Source organism: Apteryx mantelli, chromosome 17 (assembly GCF_036417845.1).
Source record: "Apteryx mantelli isolate bAptMan1 chromosome 17, bAptMan1.hap1, whole genome shotgun sequence".
Classification (NCBI taxonomy): domain Eukaryota; kingdom Metazoa; phylum Chordata; class Aves; order Apterygiformes; family Apterygidae; genus Apteryx; species Apteryx mantelli.
Window position 1 is genome coordinate 14,371,241 of NC_089994.1, and position 17,333 is coordinate 14,388,573.

The 17,333-nt window shown below is 40.5% G+C and overlaps 1 protein-coding gene across 1 annotated transcript in view; it reads right to left on the reverse strand.

Moving 5' to 3' along the window:
• Positions 1–17,333, reverse strand: part of TMEM132C (transmembrane protein 132C) — a 216,055-nt gene that overhangs the window by 155,942 nt on the left and 42,780 nt on the right. The gene's annotated exons all lie outside the window — the stretch shown is intronic.

Consider the following 17,333-nt stretch of genomic DNA (forward strand, 5'->3'; position numbering starts at 1 on the left):
AGGGATTGGGAAGAGGAAGATTCAGACCACACGGCAGAACTGACGGTTGTCTCGACAGCCATTTTATAGCGCTGAACTGAACTGCAGCAGTGTTGGGTGCAACAGCTGAATATGGAGCCTTGTTATAACACAGCAACATCACTCTGTTGGAGGAACTGGCTTCACTGGAGAAATACTCATTGAATACTTTATTTGCCTGTCACCTGGATGAGAAATAGATGGGTTACTTTTCACTTCTGTTCAATGTCTCAACCCCCTAACAAAACTTCAAGCACACATACAAGTTTGCTCACACCAATTCTCTGCCAGGGACTGGCCACAAATCAGCAGCTCCAAAGAAAGTCTCCCCAAAGCAATTCCATAAATACACAGGGTGTCTTTTAAGCCACCAGCGCTCACTCTCCCCACTCTTTTCCTGGCCATAGCACCCCCTTATAAGATTTCCACCCACTTAGAAACTTCCCTCCTGCCTTTTCAATCTTTCTGTTCAGTTGGAGCATGTGTAAGGTATCCAGGGCACTGGTAAGGTCTGCTGAGGCCTAGCCCTTGGGCGGCTGCTAATCGCCGCCATGGCAGGAACGCTGGTGAGGAGATCCAAGTTCGTTTCTGTTCCACAGCCAAAGACAAAAGTTGCTTTTCTAAGAACTGACACACACCCCACTTCACTCGTTTCCTCCAACAAGAAACTCAGCTCTCATGTTACTATCCCTGACCCTATGGTCTACACCTTCTTAAGAGTGACAGTAACTCTGCTTTCTAAGTTATTTAAACTTAGATGCACATCACACAGGCTAGAAATATTTCAACAGGTGCTTACATATAACACACACACAATATTAGTATATAGTGGCCAGTTTTAAGTTTCAGCTGAATATCAAATTCCTTTTGACCAAAATGTGGTTTGCCTGTTATAAAGATTAATAACAGATAAAATGTGAACAAACAGGATGTTGAAAGGGAAAATTTATTATCTGGTTAGGGCAGGCAAAAACATAGGACAGTCTACAAGTGCAACATATAGATTACATAATACTCACAACTCCTCTTCCTAACTCATACTGAAGAGACTAACCATAGGTACAGAAGGCAAGCAAATGATGATGCACCCAATGCTGGACTGCCTTTTGTATTTAAAAGCAGACTTTGCCTCAGACATGTGTCAGTTCCAGTGTCCTTGGGGAACCCCAGAGTCAGGATTTAGGGTTCTGTACACCTGCACCTCTTTAAAGAAGAAAGGCAACAGCAAGGACAACATATAAAGCGCAGATTCTGCTGAAACACTCAGGAACATCTACCACTAAAGAACCCTGCAGAAACAGACTCTTCTATTAACCTCCTCACAAAGGTCTGTGGCTTGAGGATTTTTTCAAATAATAGATTCACACTAGCATGTCTGGCTGCTAGCACATTAATTATCCAGGCAAATTTAATGAAATGTTTGCAAGTAATAAATAATCAATATTTGTCATTACAATTGCTACTGCTGACAGATAGACAGCTTGACTACAATTCTCTAGAGTGAGCCCATTGCTGGTGCACTGGCATTACTCAGCCCTGCAAAAGTGAATAGCTTTGAAGGCAGGTGTTAGGCAATTAAGAAAAAGGAAAGAAACAAAGGCAGAGAGGGAGAAAATCAGAGCTCACAAAGGATGGAAGGCATAAATTTGATCAAGTTCATTCATATTTAATTTATGCACCAGCACTGGATGGTAGAATTAGTTTTCTCATAAATGAGTGAACTGCCATTACTAGACCAAAAACAAGCAAACAAAAGGTTAGAAAGCAAGAAGAGAAAAAAGAAAAAGGCAATAAGCCTGTTAATGAAAATTCTAGCATATTGTGAATTACCAGCACGAGACCCTTTCTGTCAAGCAGAGTCATGTTTAAAGTCTAACATCAGTTCAGCATACTGTTACAATTCTGTAAGTCTCCAAATCCTGGCATACATTTTAACTCTGCTGGAAAGGAATCTCCAGATGACACCTACTGCACAGATTTTCCCTTAGCTGAATCAGAGTGTCAGTCTTTTAGGGTTACATCCTGAAGTGATATAATACTGAAATAAGAAATGCAAAGAAGATACACTGAACCACGATGGATCTTCAAGAAAACAGCAAAGTCTACATATTCTTTCTGGTCCAGGAGCACAACAGGAACTTAGTTGTGACTGAGGCAGTAGCAATTTAGTCTCACTTTTCCCTCTATATTCATTCACCCGCGATGGATGAGCCTGCTGAGATTTGGTCAACATCCTGAATCCCTTTGCAAAGGGCACAGTCATTTACATGACAGATACCATCATTCTTTTAGAAATGGCTCGTTTCCTACCAATCTTAGCAATCAGTTTGCATACTGAATTTAACTCCATGAAGCATTAGAACTTCTTTATTAGGCATCCTCTTGCCAACAAGAGGACAAGAGGTTTGTAATACTATAGGGCAGCAGGCTCTAATTCAGGAAAGCATATAAGCGCTTCCTTGAATGTAAGCATTAATTGACTTAAGCACAGAGGTACACCTCGCTGAAGTGTATCCATGATTAGGGGTGCTCTAGAACCAGCACCCGAGCCACTACTGCTGAGGGAACACCATTGCCCTCAACAGGCAGGTAAGGAGTAGAAATACACGACACATGCTGCAGAGACAAGTGAACTGCTATGATTTCAAAGGGTTGTTGATCAGGATCTACGCCCAAATCTTAACAGCTGTTTTTCTCTAATTCTCAGGACTTTTGCTGTAAACACATTATCCTCAGACAGACACTGGTCTCATTTTCACAGGCACTCCATTTATTCCGAATCAAATCACATGGAGAACGTAAGTAGGACTTGGCCCAATATTAAGAAAAATGGCCATGCAGCTTCCACTTAAATAAACTGAATGCAAACTGCAAAATCTATTTGGTCAGACTGAAAGCAAAAAGAACAAAAAGCTTTGCTTTTTTATTGTGGTCTAAAGATTTCTGCTTGTTGTACCGTACATAATGCAATGCTATAATTCTATACTGATGGCTGTACTTTAGACAATCTATTTATTTAAATGTTTCAAGCCATTTACTGATAAAACTGGTAGTTAAAAAATGTCCACTATTTTAGAAACCCAATCACGTGCAGCAGCATCTACAGGCCATCATTTAAGGGATTTGTTTTATACTCTTCATCTCTACCCAATAACCTCCATGTCCTGGTATAATTAATTACCAGTGTCTCCAGAGAACTTTTTAGTACGCTTGATAATCAGCTCTGCTACAAAGTTCTTTAATTTATCAGAGAATCTATTTAACAAGATACCAAGGCTTTCCTGCGTTTCATATCATAATTTATTATTTTAAATAAGCATTAAGCATAAGGTTACTTTGGCTAGCTGAAAAATAAAAAGATCACCTGCTAGAGAAGAAAAAAGAAAACAAGCCTGTCTGTGATGTTCAGGTGTTCCAGGATGGTTTTCTTGGTTTTAAACTTTTTTCTGATCAATCACTGAAACACATTTCTAGAGTTTTATGTTAAAGCAAGGCCGAAATTTAAGTGTTGCATCCCTATGATAGTGTCACCTGAGGGAACAATATTTCACTGCCAGTTCAGTCTCTGATGTGGGCACAGCTGTATCAGTAAAAGGGAACTGTGTTCCTGTGACAGTAGTACTATAAGCACATTTATACTAATATAACTCATTCACACCAGGGAAGTGAATCTCTCTAAACAGTTTACCTAAAGGGTGTAAATATATCCTGAGCAGACCCTGGATGCTTCTTCTCAGAGTCTGGATCTTTAGACAGAGCTTGTCAACCTTGCAATTGGGTTCATGTAAGTAGAACTCACATTTCATGAGGGCTTTTTCAAGCTAAAACAGAAATTTAGAATACAGATGAGAGTAAGAAAAGAAATGCTGAAACACCATTTCTGTACTGAAAACTAACCCTCATGACAACCGGCTTGACTCACGAATAGGCAATAAGTGCTTTGGCCCTTCTGAATTATCAAACGGAAGCCCAACTTGTCCAAAGATGAAGTACAGCCTGGAAAAGACCGAGGGGCAGAAAACAAAGTTACTATTAGCCAAGAACAAAAGTTAAGGTTTACAAGTAATTACTGCTCCTTTGTAACAGCCTAGTGACTTTGTAATCCTTCTTCTGGCATCACATGCTTTTGCAGCACTTCATCTGAACCTAAACAGGCATCTGTTAAGCACATCACTGGCTCCAGTGTGACAGTCCAGCTCAAATTCCTATAACCTAGCAAGTTCATTTTTGGAGCTGGACATGAAATGGTGAACTGTGATCTCTATTATTCTTTCTTGGATTCCAATGTGACAGGAATTTTCTTTGGGGGGATTTAACAGAGCTGGAGCCCTGAGTGCTGGATTCACTGGAACAATCATAAAAGTCTAATATTTTTTAAGCCATCCTTTTATGAGGTTGGTTTGAAAGAACTTTCTTTTGGACTGGGAATTAAGAGTTTAGATCGTGGGTGGGAGATTACTGGCCAATGGCCACGTATATCCACTGACTGATGTTTGATGAGCCACTGAGCCTTCAAGGAAACCATCTGCCTATCCCCCCAGCCAGAAAGCTCCTAGGCAGAGAAAGCCAGTGAGAAGCAGAAGTCATCTGCCTATGCAAAGCAGGAGTAATGCAAGGAGCTTTCCCTGCACCTTGTATGGCCCTCAAAGGCACATGTACAATTACTCCTTCCAGGAAGCAAAACGTGAAAAGCAGTAGACAAATTTCCATCTCTCTGCATTCTCCTGTTTCCCTAAGCACATACCCTAGGACATCAGTACAGCTGAAGCTTCCAAGAATCCTGTAACTTTTAAGGCAGGATCTCCTTTTTATAATAGCTTTACCCACTGCCTCGTCCCTCCCTTCCTAAATGTAGTTGCAACTGCATGTTGTATCATACTAAAACTTTTTTGCCCAAATTCGAGGCTGATAGATTTGCAGGAGCAACAAACTAGTATTGGTTATTTACACCCCTGCACTCAAATGCTGTAAACACTCTCCCTTCCGATGCTTCAGGAGGGCTCTCATTCCCATGCTACCCCTACCCCAGACATGCTGAACGTGCGATAAGCACATTATACCAACCCTCCTCTCACAAAAGTCCCCAACCTTTCAATTTTCTTCTGCTATTCCAACTTCCACTATTCCAACCCTGTCCTGCTGCTGCATGGCAAAGCACATATCCCAGCTCAGGGAATACAGAGAAAGTAGGGAAAGAATAAAAGTAGGAAAGATGCATTTAAATCAATACAGATGTTTCCCTTGCCACAAAATGTCAACAGTTATGTTTTCTTGCTCATTTTCCATTAATTTTCTACACTGGCACCACGTCTAGTGACTTCAGAGCATGTGAAATCTTGTAGCAAGTATTTTTCTTAGAACCAGAGCTCAGCTAATACTGCAGGAAAGAAATGCCAGTGAATATTCATTTAGATTTCAAAATGACCTTAGCTGTACTTTCAGCCCTTCTGCATTCCCTTTTCTTAACATACAGAAAATTCAATTTCGCTATTATTAGAAAGGTTGGCTGGAACTTAAAACCAGACAAACTCAGATTAAAAATATGGAACACACTTAACTGTGAGGTTGATTAACCAATGGAACAAACTACCAAAGGGAGCAATGGGTTCTCCATTTCTTCACATCAAGACTGGATTCCTTTCTGAAAGACACATTTTTGTTAGCCACAACTTATTGTTTCAGTACGGGGATAAAGGAAACCTAATATTCCCTTCTGGCTTAAAATCAGATGGATCTACAATCATTCAAGAAAAATCAATTAGAAAACTTGCATGACAGAATAATTGCAGAAGCCACGTTTTCAATTTCTCATGCTTGTCCATCGGATGTACTTTCTCATCCAGTGAGAGAACAGAGGGACTCTTTGAGTAATTGCATGTAGGCAATGTCAAGTGTCAAATGCTTGTGGTGAATGCTTGAGACCAATTCGTGAAGTTAGAACTAATTTGTGGAAACAAATTTGTCAAAGAAATCCATATAGTGAACGTATCTGAGGGAAACTGCAGTCTATTCTCACATATTCTGTGAGCACAGGAAGAAGGTAGTTTTGTCAAATAAATGATAGCTAACAAAATTATTTTCTCAGCTCTTTTTAGAACCCAGATTTCATTAAACTGAGACCTGATGTCCAATGATAAAATAGCAGTATTTCCTTGACTGACCTGGAATGGCATATTCCCTATTCACACATAGGGATACCCTTGGTAACCAACCAGACATTACATTTTAAGCCCAGATGTAGACTGAACCTTATTTAGTCCAGTTCACACAGAGTTCAGTTATGCTACATCAGACAAAGAATGGCAGGGAAAAATATTATCAGTTATTTTGAACAAATTTCATATTTTAAGTGAGACAAACAGATTAACTTACTTCACTCAGTATTTTGTTAAATGAAAACTGCAATAATATTCTATTAAATAAGCTTCTCTTACATACTTAAAGCATATCTTTAACTGAAATAATATGCTGTATCTTATTGCTGCCAAAATCTTCAGTAAATCTCAACAGACATTCATGGATTTAGTACAAGTAGGAACATTTCCCCCATTCTTCTCCAGCAGAGGCAGAACATTGACATTGCAGATCTGTCAGGGAACATGACAAAAGTACCTAAAATAATGAATGAACAAAGGTACACCAGGAACTTCTGTATTTCTTTAACACACAAAAACAAGGGCACATTCACTGAAACTAAATGATGGGAATTCAAAGTGGATAAAAGAAAAATGTTTCAGAGTGTGTGATTAGATGATGGAACTCATTGCCAGGGAGGAAGTCACAGAGGCCAAGAACTTAACAAGACTTAAACTGATGATCTGGATGTTTGGAAAGATATGCAGACTATCTACAGCAATGTCATTAATTACAAGTAAAATTTTTGAACTCCCTGTTTCAGTATTTATCTATTAGAAACTAGGATTAGACATATGCAGTGTAAGGCATTATCCAAAATCTGTCAAGTTGCTACGTTTTCCTCAAAAATACTGACCCTACAGGCGCATGTGTATAAACCACAAATAGCTGTTTTGTGATGTATAACCTTTCTACAAACAGAAAAGAGCATCTTTAAAGTCTAATTTAGAAACACAAAGTGAAAACCTACAGAAAACATGTAGTTAGAAATGTATTTCCCATCTTTTAATGACTACAATTTTTGATGGTCATAGTTCTATATATCTGACCCTTTCACTGTAGAAATTCTGAAATATCCTTTTATTGCAAACCTGTCTTCTCTATCATCCCCAGTTCATATAATTGATATGTGTGTTAGTCAAAGAGTGCGTCTGACATTCAGGACCGAAATCTATAAACTGTTTTCAGACTGGTTGATGACCTTAAAACTCTGTAAAACAGTGTGTACGCAAAGGTCAGTGAAGGTTTCAGAAATGGCTCCCACTCCCAGTTCTGACATTACAGAATGTCTGTACTGCTGAGGCCATCTGACATATTTAAGCTGTTGTACTGTTTAGAATCAAAGATAAATATCTGGAACTCAAATTTCGGCTAATGAAAGCTTTTGTTAAGAGATAAGGTTTAGAAAACTTCTGTACAGGCACCATTCAGGTACCTAGGCTTTCTTCCCCTTGCAAGTAACTGCAAATGTCAGTGTCCTAAGAGCAACATACAGCAGGTAAAATGTCATATGATGGCCTTTCGCTGCAATGCTGCTTGCCTCATTGTGGTACCCTCCATGGCTTCCGCATTCATTCATTGTGTCAGCACTGGAAGTCCAAAGCAAATAACACTTAAGCTGATTTCGTCTGATAGCTATAGTTGGGGGGGGGGGGTGCATTTAGGACACTAGAGTTTATTCCTAGCTCTGCCAAAGATTTATGGTAGCCACGGGCAACCTCTGCAACCCAGTTTCTTTAGCTATGAATCGAAAAAAGCTATCACTAAGTTTGACCGACTTGTGATTAAAACAGATTGAGATCATCAGACAAGAGACTGAGTAAAGCACCGAATGAATCGTTTCTTAAAAGCAGGCAAAAATGACCCAACAGAAGCCAGAAAGTGGGGAATAATTAGGCTATAGAGTCAGGATTTTCTAACTTAACCAGTACCTTTTGAGAGATCTGGATTGCTGATTTCCCACTGGAGGCACTCTGCTGAAGAGGTCTGATTTTTCAGGGGAGTACAATCATGCGAAAGCCAGGACAGAAGACGTCTCAAATTTAGCTACCAAGAAGATGACACACAAAATCCCCAATGACATTTTAAAACCTTGACTAGAATGTTTATTACATGATCATGTCACAGTAAAAAGTATTTTTTAATTACTGAAGCGCTGTAAATATGGCGACACACATGCAAGTTACAGACAGGGAACAGACAGCTCTGGCCTTGGCAGTATGTCAGTTCCTTGTCCTCCCTTTCTCTCATTTTTAATAGCGCTGTGCTTTCCTCTGCTGTTTGAGCCTTTGTTAGGTGCTGATAGGCACTCACTCCTCTGTTTAGACACCAAGTTGTTTTACACAGGCCCCTTGTTTAAAAGGAGATTAGGATCTTAGAGCTTGAATGGCGCAATTTGCTCAGCACTCTCCACTGTCACAAACATCAACAAGAGCTGTGAGCACAAAGCTCGGCGTGAGCAGCGCTCAGATCTGGGCAGGGTGGAGCTGCCAGCTGCCCAGGTTTAGAAGGAGGACACAGAGGAGTCAACACATGAACTGCAAGGTTTTCTTTCCATCATTCAATAAGAAAAGAGGAAAATAACAATTTTTGTAAATAGGTACCTTATCAGAAGCTAATTAGAAACAAAATCAACCAGAAACAACATGATTTTGTATTATATTAGCTCCAAGAGGCTCACTCTGAGATTCAATCTCCATTATGCTCTGTATTGTACAAATATAAGGGACACTCCTCAAAGAGCTAGATATAAACCGGCAGTGAATAATTCTAAGGCTGAAGATAAAGAAAGGATTTCTCATCATCAGACCTGGACCAGTCTTTTCTTGGGGGCAATAATCTACTTTTAGTATGCATCTTGACATGTTCAAGACTGGCATCCTACATTTCCGAACCTTCTTTGTATACAGACTGATGACAAAATTATGGCAAAAGCCATAGGTGGTTGTTTTTTTTGTTGTTGTTGTTTTTTTATTGTTGTTGTTTTTTTAAAGAGTCTGGGTAATTTACACTTGCTGCTGCAACAGCCAATAACCCTGTGCAAGCCAACGGGAACACTGTAGGAACAGAAATTCCTAATCTGTGAAAAGAGTCGCAGATTTGGATGCCATAACTGGGAAAGAATCATTTTCAAGATCCTGTACTTAAAACAGACTTTGAATCCTCACACCACTGGAAATGCTGAAATAAGGAACTGGTCTCCTAATACAAAAAACTTAGTACAAGCACCATATGTCTTAATGGACATCCGAGTTATCTTTAGGTCCAATAATGTTCCAACTTCCACATGGATTCCCTGGGGTTTTGTTTACAGGCTTGAGAGTTTTTCATGCTCCAGTAGACTATGCATCAACCAGTCTTAGATATACACAGCAAAGCAAAACCCCTCCTGGATAGCAGCTTAATTTCTTTAATAGCACTTTCCTTAGACCTGTCATCATAATGAAAATGTTTACACAAGAGCACTGATAGCTGACAGAAGGGATATGTGACTTAGATTAGTGGCAGTTTTAAACAATTGCCTTCAATAAACCTTTCAGCTTCCCATCCTATGGTCTCAAGGGAATTTTTCTTTACAGAGGAAGAAAAATGTTATTAGCAAAGAACAGTTCCATCATCCCCCCCAGTACTGTTATACAACACCTTGTTTTGTTTGCTTTAATCCAGGCCCAGAATCTGCAAAAATCAAGCTTAGTAGTAGAACTCTCAATTTACGTTTCAATGCTTGAGATCTACCTGCAGGATCACATGGAAAAGATGTTGACAACTGCCTAAGGTGGTGACACACAACATGGCAATAGTGCTAGTTTGCATTCTGGGGAGCATGGGAGATACCCCTTCAGCAGATCACAGATAAAGCCAACTAGCTGCACTCCGTACATGGAGCGGGAGAGAGACATTGGCACTATATGGCACGTATCTGGTGAAAGCATCAGAACAAGACAGTCTAAGAAGGTAATACAACGTGCAAGTCTCAGGGTGAATGTATAAGATTCAGCAAGACAAGATAGCAAATGCTTCTAAGATTAAATTCTAGTCTCCAGACTTTAAGGAGTGGTAACTAAGTGCCTAAATCTCTGCTAGCTGACATCCACACCAATGCAAACTTAGTGCAAGGGTATAATTTGTGAAGGGCAAGAGCACTGAAGTCCTGACTTAGATTAGCTTCAACTGTTGCAGAGCTCCACCCATGGAAAAGTTTCTCTACTAGTATAAATCAATATGGTTCCACTAAAGTCAGAAGAACTATCACGTGCTACACTAACCAAGAACCTGATCCCTATAAATTTTTTTCTAATTGCTTCTTGAAAGAGTTTAATATTTGTAAGAAAATTTCATCTGACTGTGAAGACAGACAGAGTTATCCCTTTTCTCTCTCTCTTCCTCCTACATGAGTAAATCTGGGACAGTAAGAGACAAAGCATGAGCCTTTTTAGCACTTGCATGTAACTACATGCCTTGAAAGACGTCAAAATATCTAAAAATCCTGGCTACAGGGGCAGGGTGGGTACGTGAGGGGTAGCCTTGCCCTTTAGAGAAATGAACTCAGTGTCACCTTTAACCTCCAAGCAGTCTTTGCCGCAGAGCACACAGCAAGCTCACCACACCAGCAGCACAGAAACCACGTGGAAACCTCTCTGGTTAAACACAGTCCTTCTCAGAGATCAGTTAAAAGGGATGGTTAAAGCATCGGCGATGTTGTGGTCATAGCACCTCTAGCAGCTGCCTCTAAGGTGATATCACCTAAAAAGTGACCTTGTTGCAGTGGCGACTCTTCCTTCTCTTTCCATTTTAAGAGGCTCCAAAGGGGAAAACAAGGTAGGAAGGGGACAGGGAGGAATCACTGCTAAAAGCTGCATTAATGCCTGAGAAAAACAGGAGTGGGCAAGGGGCACTAGGAACAGCCCTGAGTGCAGCCGGGTTTGCAATGCTCTTCTGAAAGCATGCCCCAAAACCTTGCCTCCATAGTAAGCACAGCTACCCTGTGGCATCCAAACTCACAGTATCTTTGTACACCGCTGTGTAAGATGCTACTAACACTACTAGCGTTTCTGGGAACAGCATCAGTTTGTCTCTGCTTTGCCTAAGAGCTTAGTCCCTGCAGAGAAAATGGTCCCAAGGCAACTTCCTCCCCAAACTGTGCAAGGTTAGGACATTCTTTATCTTTCTTGTAGACATAGGGAGGCCCTCTACATTCAGAGGGGAACTGAAGAAACAGTGCTAGTGGTATCACAAGCAGGAGGATACAATAGCCCTTCGGACCTCTTTGCATATCACTTCTGAACTCCAGTTGATATTATGAACTGTGTACTTTTAACAGAAAATTAAATGGTTGTTTTCTGTATCTTACAGCAGCAGAATGGGAGGGAAGCATCAGAATGAATTCCAAGAGAAGGCATCCTCCAGAAGAACACAAACAAGCCTCATGGAATGCTAAAACACAGTGAGAAAATGCAGAAAAAGAATTGTGTACAGGTGTTTGTAGTTCTGTTTTTATCATTTAAAGTAGAGATGATGGTTTAGAAATCCCTCTTTAAAGTCTCTTATTTTCTTCAGTTGTCTTTCTGTCATCTGTCCAGAAAGGGCCAAACTACAAACACACCATCTGTGCAATACCTGAGGAAAGTGTTTGGGAGAGGACATCTGGCAATTCCAATTTTGGAATTAGGATGCAGGAACTAATGAGACCAAGTGCTTCCTTCCAAAACAAAGTTTATACTCAAGGAATAAACTTGGAGGCCAAGAAGAATGAGATATGTCCAAGATGAAGATATCTTAGAAGAACCTGGATGCAATAGATGAAGCAAAACAAGAGTCTGGTGAGCCTTCAAGGAATGAGCCAAGGAAAGAATTGTCCTGTACAATTCTGAAAGTACAATAGGTCTGTACTTCCTGGGGCTGGTAGAAAACAGAATCCCTTTCTAAGAATCCTACCTCACAGTTGCTCATCAAGTGTCCTTAAAGTCACTGACAAAGACAAATGACTGTGATGGATGTCAGCTTGTTATATGCTGAGTGACACAAAACTGGACAAGCAAATGACTCTTGTACTAAGAAGCTGAATGTGGCATGCTCCTAAAGTGCAGTGGCTCAAGAATCAGTGAGACCTCTCTGCAAATCAACGAAATGGAGCTTTGCTATACATTTTGCAAGATGTGTTTTTGCCCTTTCCCAATAAAACTTCCAAATCCTTCTCCTCTCCCATGTACCTGCCAGAGATCCCTGTTTAATTCACACAGCTAAAGACACAAAATGCTTCCTACATTCCACCCCCCCACACACACAGGTGCAGCTCTTAAAGATAAAATTAATTTTTTCATTTCTTTGCAAATCATCTTCATTCAGCCTGGCTCCTGAGGGAAATTAATGAATGCTCACTGAATATGTTTACATAAGATTACCTCAGGATTTATCCTATTAAACGTTAGGAGTAATCTGCCCTCTAAGGGCCAGAGAAGCTGACATGGCTGGCCAAAGATGTCTCAATACAGTGAGCACAGTTCACTCTTCACCACTGGTAGCGTCTGCTGCACAAACATGCTGCTGGTTTGCAATGCGCAGCGGGCAACCAGACCAGCTTTGGTGACAAAAGAACTTGCAGCAGAAGCAGGGGTTACAGCCGAGTAAAGGCAGCTGGTTTCATTGGAAGTGTTAAGGGCTCCATTGTCAGTGAGATGCTGCAAGACCAAGACCTACTCAAAGTCCAAGAGCCTGTAAAACCCTGGCTTTGAGCACAGCTTTCATTCCCCCATGGCTGGCCTCCAAGCCAGGGCACAGGGCAGTCCCCACTGTTCTTCGGGAGTGAATCCCAGTGCTGACGGAAGGGGAGGGAGGCCTGTAACACACAAACCAACCTGTCGTGTGCTTCTGTCTACAATTTTTTTTCTGTGTATAATTTGTCATGTTGATCCATACAGGACCCCAAATGCTCATTCCCAGATCATTTTCTCAGAAATGCTTCTCTCTGCCTTAGGATTTTCAGTCACTGACTATAAGAGCTAAGACATTCACAGGTAAAATTCAACCTGCAACTCCAAGTTCTTAGGGGGCTCCACAACCACAGCTTGGCCAGTACTCCCAGATCTAGGCTCTCTTGGAGGCAGCAAGTTGAAAAACACTTTTTGCTAATTCTGATTTACTTATAACTTTACATAACAAAAAATAGTACATACTGTTAGAGTGTATATGTACTTACGCATGTAACCACCATACAGGCAATAGATATTTACGCACACAGAAGAGTTCACTTCTATATGATAAACTGTAAATCAAAGTCTTGACCTAACACTCGGACTGGCTGACCATGTTATGCCGTCTCAGCAAGGAAGGGGCTAAATATCTTCCGCCTTTTGTAACTTTACTGAAGCCAGACGACTTGTTTCAGAAAAGACTGCGGTCTATCATGGCTAATGGAATCAAGACAATACTGTGTCACCAATGATTAAAGATGCCTGTGGCTTCTGGGCAGGCAGAAACAAAGAAAACCTTTGAGCTGGAAGAGGGATAAAATAAAATTCACTGCCGTCTCCACATCTGCAGCTTAGTCTCCACTTTCATTAGTTAATAAAACAGTAAGGTCAGATTAATTTTTTTCCCCGTAATAGAGAGTTAACTTTTTCCCTTAAATTAAGATTCTTGCCAGGCATTATTTGAACATGACCAATTTACAATGCTTATCTTGCAGTTCCTTTTGACTCCGTGTTTCTTCAGGTAAAGCTAGCCAACTAAAGCAGAGGGGTACAAGAGTCATTAATTCTGTCATGCAAGTTCAAAATCCAAAACTGTAATGGGAATCATTTTTCCTTCCAACAAACAAATATAAAGTCAATGCTACCCTGAAGTCCCAGAGTACTGTATTAACACTCATGTAAGCTGTAGGGCTTTTGGACTACTGCAGTATATATTTTTTTCCTTTATAAGGCTATTTAAACTTGTCTGAATTTAAGTTAGCTAAAGCTGTTTAGCCACGTATGAACTCCATTCATGGCTGGCTGCAATAAACGTGACATGCTGTAACCCGAGCAGGCAATCCTGCTCCCTTGCTGGAGATGCTCATTCAAAACAGAAGAGAAAGAACAAGAGGAGTTTTAGAGATGCTGTAAATACTGAACCACTCACTGTGAAGAGCGATGCATGGTACTTGTTCTCCATGGAAAGACAAGGCCTGCGGGGAGCAGGGGGGAAGGGCAGTCTGTTTACACCAGGCTCCTCTGAGCTAACAGCCTATTTGGGTTGTTTTGCTTTAGAGGCAATAGGATGCATTTAGGTTTCAAAGACAGATGTAAGCATCTTATACCCTTGATGGATACAGCTCTTAGGAGAGCAGACAACGTAAAACCGCCTGATTGACTGTATGGTAAGGAGAGGAAAAAGTCTCTTGGTGTAAACGTAAAGGGAGGATCTTCAAAGGCCAGTCAGGTTTGCAGTCCAGCAACCCTGCCAAGCGTTCCTTTAATCCTTTATTTACCAGTAAATCTGCCACTCTGTTCAGCAGGCTTTTACCGGTATTGGGTTTCAGCTTGAAACCCAAAAGCTGTAAGCATATGCTGTGTAGCCCTAATGAGAAACTCAATCTATTAATGGGCAGACCTTCTCTGCAGGAACAGGTCTTGGCAACTTGAGTCAGTTCCTGAACTTTCACCTCCCGCTTGGCAGCATACCAGACTAACTCCACATCTCTCAGCTGGCTTACATTATCAGCTCATTATTAACATACATCATGGCCAGATCTCTTTTACATGCACCCAGCAAACAGGAAACTACACAAGGGGAGGGCTCCTCATTTTTGTCCGACTCTGGAGCTCATAAAAATGACTAATTAGAACCAGCTACAGTGGGAGGCACCGTGCAGAGCTACTCAATGTGCTCTGCCCTGCACCTTAGTCCCGACTTGGGAGAAACACTGAAATGCTGTGGTAGTCCGTGGCCATCCATGATAATCAAGCACCCCTTGTCACCGCCACAGTATCTTACAGCTTTACAATCTGTAATATATCTATCCCTAAAAGACCTTGTGTGAGACAGATGTGCTATTCTCCTCATTTTACAATGAGGGAACCATTATGGCAGACAGAATAGGTAACTTATCTAATGTCAAAGAGTCTACAGCAAAGAAATCTGTTTCTTGAAAGCAGTCCCTCTGCATAGGCTCACCTCTGCAGCAAAGTAGTGTGGGCGCTCTTTGCAGCCAGTTTCAAGAGATTGGTGTATATTTTAGATCTACACATTCGCATGATTCAAAGCCTTACTTCAAAGGGGCTTGCAAACCACTACCAGCATACACACCATGCTGGGAACTCATCTCATCAAGCATGGAAAATGATACTCTTGCACACTAAGAGCTATTCTTAATGACATGCTAGTATTTTGTTATGAGTTTCCTGCCTTACAGGAATCCTTATCCCTTACAGGATTAGTATTCTTTAAATTTATCTTCCAGGCCCCCTGCCCTTACCAGTCATCCTTATGCTCAGGAGATTTGGCAAAAGAAAAGAGAATCTCTCTTCCAGACTACTGGTTCAAATCCAATCCAGCCAAGCAGTAGCTGCAACTTGCATCAAGCTGATAGCTGCGTGGCAGCCAGGCTGCACAACGTCTGAGCAGCGGCATGAGCAGTGCCCACAATTGCAGAACACAATGATAGGGGAACTCGGGGAGCAAAAAGGGTCAGAAAAGTCTCTTCAGGTCATAAAGAGGGATATTAGTGGAGGAATCTGCATTAAACTAACAGTGTTACACACAGCATTCTGTACTCGCATCTTAGATGAAGATGCACACACGTTCACTTAAAGCATACAGCTCGCACCTGTTTTGAAACAAACTTGCAAGAAAACTAGCCTAAAAGCTAAAGAATGAAAATTGGCAAAACCTGAGAGTCTACACAAGCCCCTACTTTTCTTTGGCTGCTCAAAAGGTAGCATTTATATTCTTATTTTAAAATTAGTTGTGCTTAGTATTATTTTTCAGAGCTGATCTCATTTCATAACTTGCCTCCTATTCAGACTGAATTTATGCACAGATGCTCAGAGCCAGAAATCTGTTCTCATTTAATCCACAGCAGAACAGGTAAGGAGTAAATATATTCCATACAGACTCTCGTCTTGCTGTTTCAGCCTCCCATAGCACTGCAGTGGGCATCATGAACTTAGTAGCTGCCAAATGACCTGCTGTTCCAAGAGGTTTTTGTCAGCTCTGTTCCTCTGAAAGTTTTCATGCTGGTTACTAGAGAAGAAATAATACAAAATACTCTTATAAGACCAAGATCTTCCAATGCAAAAAGAGCTGGAATTAAATTTTTAGTACTTAGAATACACCATCTTTTCCAAAACTATAGTTTAGAAACCTGCAGTGATCAAAAGCTGAAAAACTCTGTGGAAGCAGTGATGATTAGAAAAGTAAAATGCTTCAAATCAACCGGTCAAGAATAAACCATACAACTCTTCACTGTAATTACCATAAGAGGGTAAATTCTGAACTCAGATGAAGGTTTGTTAGCTACAAACAGTAATTTTAAGGTAATCCCGAAATGCAGACATCACATAATATTCACAGTTCTCCCAGAGTTGCCGAGTTACCTTAGGCAATTCATTTATACTTAGATAGAGGCACCAAGTAAAATGAGCATGAGTCCTTTTGCATAAAGAAATGCCCGGAGCCTTAACTAGTGCTCATAAAATGGTTTGGGATCTTTGAAAGAATCAGAGTATGTAATGGAAAGTGGTTTTATTAGTATTATAGAACCATACCATATTAAGCTTCCTTAATACATTATAGTCAACTCTAATATTACAATGAGACAAAATACATATTTAAATATATACTTTCACGAATCCTTTATTCATTCATATTGTTCCACATGACAAGAGATGTCAGCATGAATACAGATGGGAGAAGAAGGAGATACAGTTTGCTTCCCACTAGATACTTGATGTCAGTCTCACTAGAGTTGAGTAATTTCACTCTGAATATATATATATTTTTTATAGTAGGTACAGGAAGTCTGAATCCTATTAAGAATAAGAAAGGCATGATACTGATCCAGTTAAGTCAATGAAATTACTCCTCCTAACTTCCTTGGTACTTGGGACTGACTTGTGAAAATCTAGGCAAATTGAATTAAAATCATTCTCAATATGTAGAACTGCAACTTTTTGTCATTAAAAAAATAATCTGGATTTCAG